Consider the following 8,247-nt stretch of genomic DNA (forward strand, 5'->3'; position numbering starts at 1 on the left):
TATCGGCGTACTAAACTCAGGTATTCCAGAACTTCAATGATAAAATTATGATGACAACACCTCAGAGCTCAACTCCCCGGGACACTTCCACTAAACCCCTGACAGGAGGCACCAAGTCAATGTTCTCATCATAAAACCATCAGAACGATTCCAAGATACCCGCGTGATCCTAAAATTTTTTTTAGTGAAATTTGAGAAGAGAAGAGTCAAAACTCTATGTCAGGATGCCTTACCAGAGCGATGAGGAGACTGGGGAGTAAAAAGAATTCCTAAACTCTCCGATATATTATTCCTAAATGACTCAAAACATTTTTCTAGACACAACTCGGCTTCTAAAAACGATCAAGCAATGGGGCTCCTAAGGTCGGGGAAGGCTCTGATTACCAACTTGTAACACCCTCGATGCGACTATAGCTCCCACGTGTCGAGGCATGACTTAGAGACATAATCGCATTGAAGGCATCTGTCGCAAGTTAGGCAATCTTCACAACATCCCATGTAATATGAATAATAAGGGGAGAACATAGTTGGCTTACACTCGCCACGTCAATCAAGAACATAAATAACATTACATCATCCAAAACAGTCATGGCCCGACTACGGTGCCAAAATAGAAGAGAACCCAACATGCGACACGGTCCCAATCACCCCCAACTGGGCACCACTACTGATCGTCGGGAAAGGAAACATAGTATCGTTGAGAGTCTTCGTCAAAATCCCACTTGAGCTCATACGCGTCACCTGGAGCGGAATCACCTGAATCAACAGAACGCCGGATTGCAAAACGGACAACGGGGAAAATGCTCGGATGCATGAGACGAACACGTATGCAAATGAAATGCGCATGATGACATGATATGCAATGCATGACACGCAAGCAAAGACAAGGCAACAACAGCGAATAACTGAACGACACCTGACACATTGGTCTCGGGGCGTTACAACTACGCCGTGTAACTCTGCTTCTAGCGGGGCGAGAAGGCCTCCAACAACATCGCGAAGTACAAAGGATTGATCGCCGACCTCAAGGCTGCGGCGGCCTTGGGGGGCTGCGGCGGCCTTGGGGGTGAAGCGCCTCACCATCAAGGGCGACTCTCAGCTCCTCATCAACTTCTCCAACAAGGTATACGAGCCAAAGGACGAGCACATGGAGGCATACCTCGCGGAGGTATGCAAAATGGAAAAGCAATTCTTGGACCTAGAACTGCAACATGTGCCATGCGACACAAACAAGGAAGCAGATGATATCGCCAAGAGGACGTCAAGGCGACAGCCCTAGGAGCCTGGCGTCTTCGAGGAGCGGCTCTTTAAGCCTTCAGCGGCCCCTCTGGCTGCGGAGCCTACGCCACTTTAGGAGGAGCTCCCACCGCCACCAACCTTAGGAGCTCCCGCCTGTGTCCTGACCTCAGGAGCGCGCTTGCTCTTTGCGCTTGAGACTCAGGGGGTGCTGGACTGAAGAATTCAAGGCATACCTGCTGCGGGGGACACTGCCGGAGACAGAGGAGGACGTGGAGCGCGTGGCCCAACAAGCTACGGCGTATTGCATCTAGGATGGTGAGTTGTACAGGAAATGACCCAACGATGTTTCTTTGCGATGCATCTCCAGGAAGAAGGGGGGCGAGCTGCTAGCTGACATACACGGCGGGGACTGCGGGCATCACTCGTCGTCGCGCACCCTGGTTGGCAAGGCATTTCGCAACGGATTCTACTAGCCCATGGCACTCAGCGATGCAACCGAGCTGGTGAAATCCTGCGAGGCTTGCCAGTTCCATGCCAAGCAAATCCACCAGCCTGCTCCGGGCCTCTAGACCATCCCACTTTCGTGGCTGTTTGCAGTCTGGGGGTTGGATATCCTGGGTCCATTCCCTCGAGTGCCAGGGGGCTACCTCTACCTCTACGTCGCCATCGACAAGTTCACCAAATGGGCAGAGGTGGAAGCCGTCTGCACCATCCCAGCTGGGTCAGCAGTTAAATTCATCAAGGGCCTAGTGAGCCGGTTTGGGGTCCCTAACCGCATCATCACTGATAACGGCTCGCAGTTCACTAGCAGTCTCTTCAAGACATATTGTGCTAACCTTGGAATACAGATTTGCTATGCTTCGGTAGCACACCCTAGGAGCAACGGCCAAGCCGAGCGCACCAACGCGGAGGTCTTGAGAGGCCTCAAGACCAGGACCTTCAAGAAGAAGCTCGAGGCCCGCGGCAGGGGCTGGCACGATGAGCTCCAGTCCGTGTTGTGGTCCATCCGCACCACCGCCACCAAGCCAATAGGCGAGACCCCGTTCTTCCTCGTCTTCGGAGCAGAAGCGGTTCTCCCACACGAGGTCAGGCATCGTTCCATAGGACGCCATGCAGGGGATGGACCTTGTGCTAGGGGAGGAACGCCGCCGTGAAGCCTCGCTCCGGGCGGCAAGGTACCAGCAGGCGTTGCGATGGTACCACTGTCATAGCGTCCGCTCCAAGATGCTCGAGGTGGGAGATCTCATCCTGAGGCGGGTGCTCTCCAGGGAAGGTCTGCACAAGCTCTCACCCATGTGGGGGCCCATTTAGGATTTCCTGTGTCTCCAGGCCTGGCTCCGCGCACCTGGAGACATAGGACGTGATCCCCATCCAAAACACCTGGAACATCCAGCACCTCTGGAGGTTCTACCTATGAAGCAAGGCCCAATGCCTATGAAGGTCTCCGCTCGTGACACTCTCACGTAATAATGAGTGGGGATGTGCATGCTACGGAGTCTCCGGAGTGCCTCCCTCGGGCCTCAAGGGCTCCCTCCCACATCCTAGTGGCAGCACTTAGCTCCGCGCTGGTGAGAAGACTAGACTAGGTGCCGGACGCGGCTGTTCATTTGCTTTCTGTAGTTGGTTTGTGTCCCTTTTTATGAAAATTTGGAGTTCCGGCGTTTCTCGATTGCTCGGTTGAACCCTTTCTTTCTCTACTTCCTCGCTCGGTTCTTTGTTTTGCACAAGGGAGGGCGGCAGTTGCCCGACGCTCTCCCTCGCGTGCCTCGCGTGGGGGCTGGATAGGTGTGTGTGTGTGTGTGTGTGTGTGTGTGTGTGTGTGTGTGTGTGTGTGTGTGTGTGCTGAGCTAACCTAAGCCATGGGCACGCCTAGCTAGAGCCCTATCATGTCGCTCCAGAGCTTTGGCTCTCCTGACCTTCCCGAGGCACTCTCGATTGAGCTCGTGGTTGGCGCACCCCCACCCCTAAAAGTTCATGCCCCACGGGTACTGCGATGTGGTGCACTGGGCCATGATCATGAGGCCTCGTGCGAGGAAGGACAAGGCACCTGACGGGCGTCTTAACAATTTCTGTGGCCCCGTGACGCCTCCTGAGGGCAGCGACTCCCGAGCCAGCAACAAGGAGGGCTCATCAGGTGCCAGAAGGCGCGCCCTCACGAGACGGGAAACTACCATGGGCGCATTCAGCTAAGTTATCCCTCCATGTCTACATAAAGCATGAACGCCATAACACAACATAGGAATGGTAAACATAACACAAAGCAAGATAAGCACTACGGTCATTACACGCCCTCGCAGGGCCCCATACTTGTTTCTTGTAAAATGCAGGAAGAAAGGAAAGGACAAGCAAAAATGGCCCCCATGGCGCAGGTGCTCAGAAGGATTGGCCCCGAACTCAGCCAAAGCCCTCCTCGCGCTTTACTGGAGCACGACGATGGGATGACCCGCCACCATCCTCGAAGCGAGCCCGACGACGCGGCGGCTGGTCGTAGCCGCCACTGCTGGAGCTCTTGTCGGAGGAGGATCTGTCGTGGCCAAACGAGCCATGGTCGCCGCCGGGGGCAAGGTCGCCCTCTTCCTCGTCATGACCGTCGCCAAGGCCAACCGCTCTGTCACCCTCGCTGTCTTTAGGGCAGCACCCGGTGCGGCAACCATCTTCCTCAAACACCCTCACAAAGAGGGTCGCGACCCCGTCGTACTTGAAGTGGAGGGTGCACCGCCTGCCCAGGCCGCGCACGCAGGCAAACGCCAGCCAGCCGCGGGCTAGGGCTACGTTGCCCGCGACGGAGACCTCCACCGCGACCCATGAAGCCTTGCTCTAGCAGCCATCGGCCTGCAGCCAAAGGCCGCCGGGACCCAAGGCCGGCAGCTCGACAGCAAAGGAGCACGGAAGTTGAAGCCAGGTGTCGGCCGGGTTCTCCGATCACACGACGAACTCCGGCAGCACCTCCGCCGAGTGGAAGCATGGTCGGGGAGGCCGGGTGACCATGGCACGCCTCCTTTCGTGGAAAGGACTACCGCATCTTGGGTGGCTCCCGCCGCGCGAGAGGACGTCGCCGCGGCCGCCAGGAATGGCGCCAAACCCCGAAGAAGTTCGCTCGTGCCGCAGCCACCGCAGGAGTCGCGGCGTGCTTGCGGGGGCGGCCACGACCCCGCTTGGGCGGCGGAGAGTCGGGCCCCTCCTGGCGCACCTTCCCCTTCTCCGCAGCCGTGAATCTCTTCGTCGGCGCCATGGGTGTCGCTGCAAGATGACAAAGCAAAGAGGAAGAAGAGGAAGCAAGCGGGACGGAGGAAGAGATGAGCAACGGGGGCTCCGCCCCTCCGCCAGAGAGAGGCCAAGCGCCGGCCTCCATGATCTAAGGTAATGATGATTTTCTTCTGCATGCAGCAGGGTCTCATCAAGTCGGGCAGTTACCAAGGCAGCATGGGGAAGCGGAGACGCCCACGACTTATCAATCGCCACGTGTCAATCGAGGCCACATGCTATTGGGGCCCGCGACGCTCTGCACTTGCCCTTCGGCTTCGCCTCGAAACCAAGTGCGGGTGCGCCTTGGGCCCGGGGGCTACTTTCGGCATCCTAGGAACGGGGGTACCCAGACTTGCCTGCCTGCAGCCCAGGGCGTGGCTCCTCCAACGGCCTGGTACGTCCCATCTTCACCAGCAACCACTCAAGACCCTCGCGAGGCGAACGACACCAAGACCTCCCCCGGGGCGGCCTCGTTAGGCAAGATCCTGAGGAGCGGAGATATCTATGCAAGGTGCACCTCGTGAGGTCCGCGTAACGTGAGCCATGACGACCAAGACCAGGCGGGCGCCAGCGGGCGCAGGGTGCCAGTTTCCTCTTTGGTGCTAAGGAAGCAGGCGCAGGCGAGGAGTCCCGAGGCATCAGGCAAAGATTTCCGTATCGGTGCAACAAGACGAAGACCAGCAGGACGACAGGATGGAGGTCACCACCAGAGCCTTTGGCAGGCGAAGACCACCTTTTGTCAGGATAACTTGTACTAGTTGTCTCCCTTCGAAATTGGCAGTTGTGGGATCCCTTCCCGCCTAAACATTTGGGAAGAGGACCAGGGCCTCTATAAATAGGGCTAGCCACCACCATAGTCAAGGATCGGCTCATCTTGGATCGGATCCACTCCATCAAGGCCACCTCACCAGCTCATCGAGCTCAAGAACACCTCTCCTCAGAAGGTTGTCCGTCCACTATACTAGTTCATCCTCAGCCCACGAGGCAATCCACCATACCACCCTCGAGTAGGGTATTACACCACAACGGTGGCCTTGATACGTCTCCAACGTATCTATACTTTTTTATTGCTCCATGCTATATTATCTACTGTTTTGGACATTATTGGGCTTTATTATCCACTTTTATACTATTTTTGGGACTTACCTATTAACCGGAGGCCCAGCCCAGAATTGCTGTTTTTTGCCTGTTTTAGGGTTTCAAAGAAAACGGAGTCCAAACGGAATGAAACCTTCGGGAACGTGATTTTCTCAACGAACAAGACCCAGGAGACTTGGACCCTACGTCAAGACAAAAAAGGGGAGACAACGTGATTTTCGCTTATATCTTTTGAGTTATATAGTTTTGCTCTAGTACTTCACTTATATCTTTTTAGAGCACGGTGGTGGATTTGTTTTATCGAAACTATTGATCTCTCATGCTTCACTTACTCCCTCCTTCCACCTATATAGGGCCTAATGCGTTTTTCAAGACGACCATTGACTATTGACAAGATTAATAATACATGACATGCATAATGTGAAAATTATATCATTCAAATCTCCTTTCACATACGAATTTGACGACATGCTTTGTGTAAGTTGCATGTCGTATATTTTTGCTATAACATTTGGTCAAAGTTGGCCTCAAAAAATGCATTAGGCCCTATATAGATGGAAGGAGGGAGTAGATTATTTTGAGAGTCTTAAATAGCATGGTAATTTACTTAAATAATCCCAATATGCTTGGTATTCAAGAATAATAAAAGAACTTTCTTATGAGTGTGTTGAATACTAAGAGAAGTTTGATGCTTGATGATTGTTTTGAGATATAAATATGGTGATATTAGAGTTATGCTAGTTGAGTAGTTGTGAATTTGAGAAATACTTGTGTTAAAGCTTGTGATTCCCGTAGCATGCACGTATGGTGAACCGTTATGTGATGAAGTCAGAGCATGATTTATTTTTTGATTGTCTTCCTTATGAGTGGCGGTCGGGGACGAGTGATGGTCTTTTCCTACCAATCTATCCCCCTAGGAGCATGTGCGTAATACTTTGCTTTGATAACTTGTAGATTTTTGCAATAAGTATATGAGTTCTTTATGAGTAATGTTGAGTCCATAGATTATACGCACTTTTCTCACCCTTCCACCTTTGCTAGCCTCTCTAATACCGCGCACCTTTCGCCGGTATCATACACCCACCATATACCTTCCTCAAAACAGCCACCATACCTACCTATTATGGCATTTCCATAGCTATTCTGAGATATATTGCCATGCAACTTTCCACCTTTCCATTTATTATGACACACTCCATCATTGTCATATTGCTTAGCATGATCATGTAGTTGACATCCTATTTGTGGCAAAGCCACCATTCATAATTCTTTCATACGTGTCACTCTTGATTCATTGCATATCTCGGTACACCGCTGGAGGCATTCATATAGAGTCATACTTTGTTCTAAGTATCGAGTTGTAATTGTTGAGTTGTAAGAAAAATAAAAGTGTGATGATCATCATTATTAGAGCATTGTCCCAGTGAGGAAAGGATGATGGAGACTATGGTTCCCCCACAAGTCGGGATGAGACTCCGGACGAAAAATAAAAAAGAAAGAAAGAAAGAAAAGAGGCCATAAAAAAGAGAAAAGGGCCCAAATAAAAAAAATAAAAAATGAGAGAAAAAGAGAGAAGGGACAATGTTACTATCCTTTTACCACACTCGTGCTTCAAAGTAGCACCATGATATTCATGATAGAGAGTCTCCTATGTTATCACTTTCATATACTAGTGGGAATTTTTCATTATAGAACTTGGCTTGTATATTCCAATGATGGGCTTCCTCAAAATGCCCTAGGTCTTCATGAGCAAGCAAGTTGGATGCACACCCACTTAGTTTCTTTTGTTGAGCTTTCATATACTTATAGCTCTAGTGCATCCGTTGCATGGAAATCCCTACTCACTCACATTGATATCTATTGATGGGCATCTCCATAGCCCGTTGATACGCCTAGTTGATGTGAGACTATCTTCTCCCTTTTTGTATTCTCTACAACCACCATTCTATTCCACTTATAGTGCTATATCCATGGCTCACGCTCATGTATTGCGTGAAGATTGAAAAAGTTTGAGAACACCAAAAGTATGAAACAATTGCTTGGCTTGTCATCGGGGTTGTGCATGATTTAAATATTTTGTGTGGTGAAGATGGAGCATAGCCATACTATATGAAATTGTAGGGATAACTTTCTTTGGCCATGTTATTTTGAGAAGACATCATTGCTTTGTTAGTATGCTTGAAGTATTATTATTTTTATGTCAATATTAAACTTTTATCTTGAATCTTTCGAATCTGAACATTCATACCACAACTAATAAGAATTACATTAAAATTATGCCAAGTAGCACTCCGCATCAAAAATTCTGTTTTTATCATTTACCTACTCGAGGATGAGCAGGACTTAAGCTTGGGGATGCTTGATACGTCTCCAACGTATCTATAATTTTTGATTGCTCCATGCTATATTATCTACTGTTTTGGAGATTATTGGGCTTTATTATCCACTTTTATATTATTTTTGGGACTAACCTATTAACCGGAGGCCCAGCCCAGAATTGCTGTTTTTGCCTGTTTTAGGGTTTCAAAGAAAAGGAATATCAAACGGAGTCCAAACGGAATGAAACCTTCGGGAACGTGATTTTCTCAACGAACAAGACGCAGGAGACTTAGACCCTACATCAAGACACGAAAGAGGAGGCCACGAGGTAGGGGGCGCGCCTAC

Source organism: Triticum dicoccoides, chromosome 7A, assembly GCF_002162155.2.
Source record: "Triticum dicoccoides isolate Atlit2015 ecotype Zavitan chromosome 7A, WEW_v2.0, whole genome shotgun sequence".
NCBI classification, from domain to species: domain Eukaryota; kingdom Viridiplantae; phylum Streptophyta; class Magnoliopsida; order Poales; family Poaceae; genus Triticum; species Triticum dicoccoides.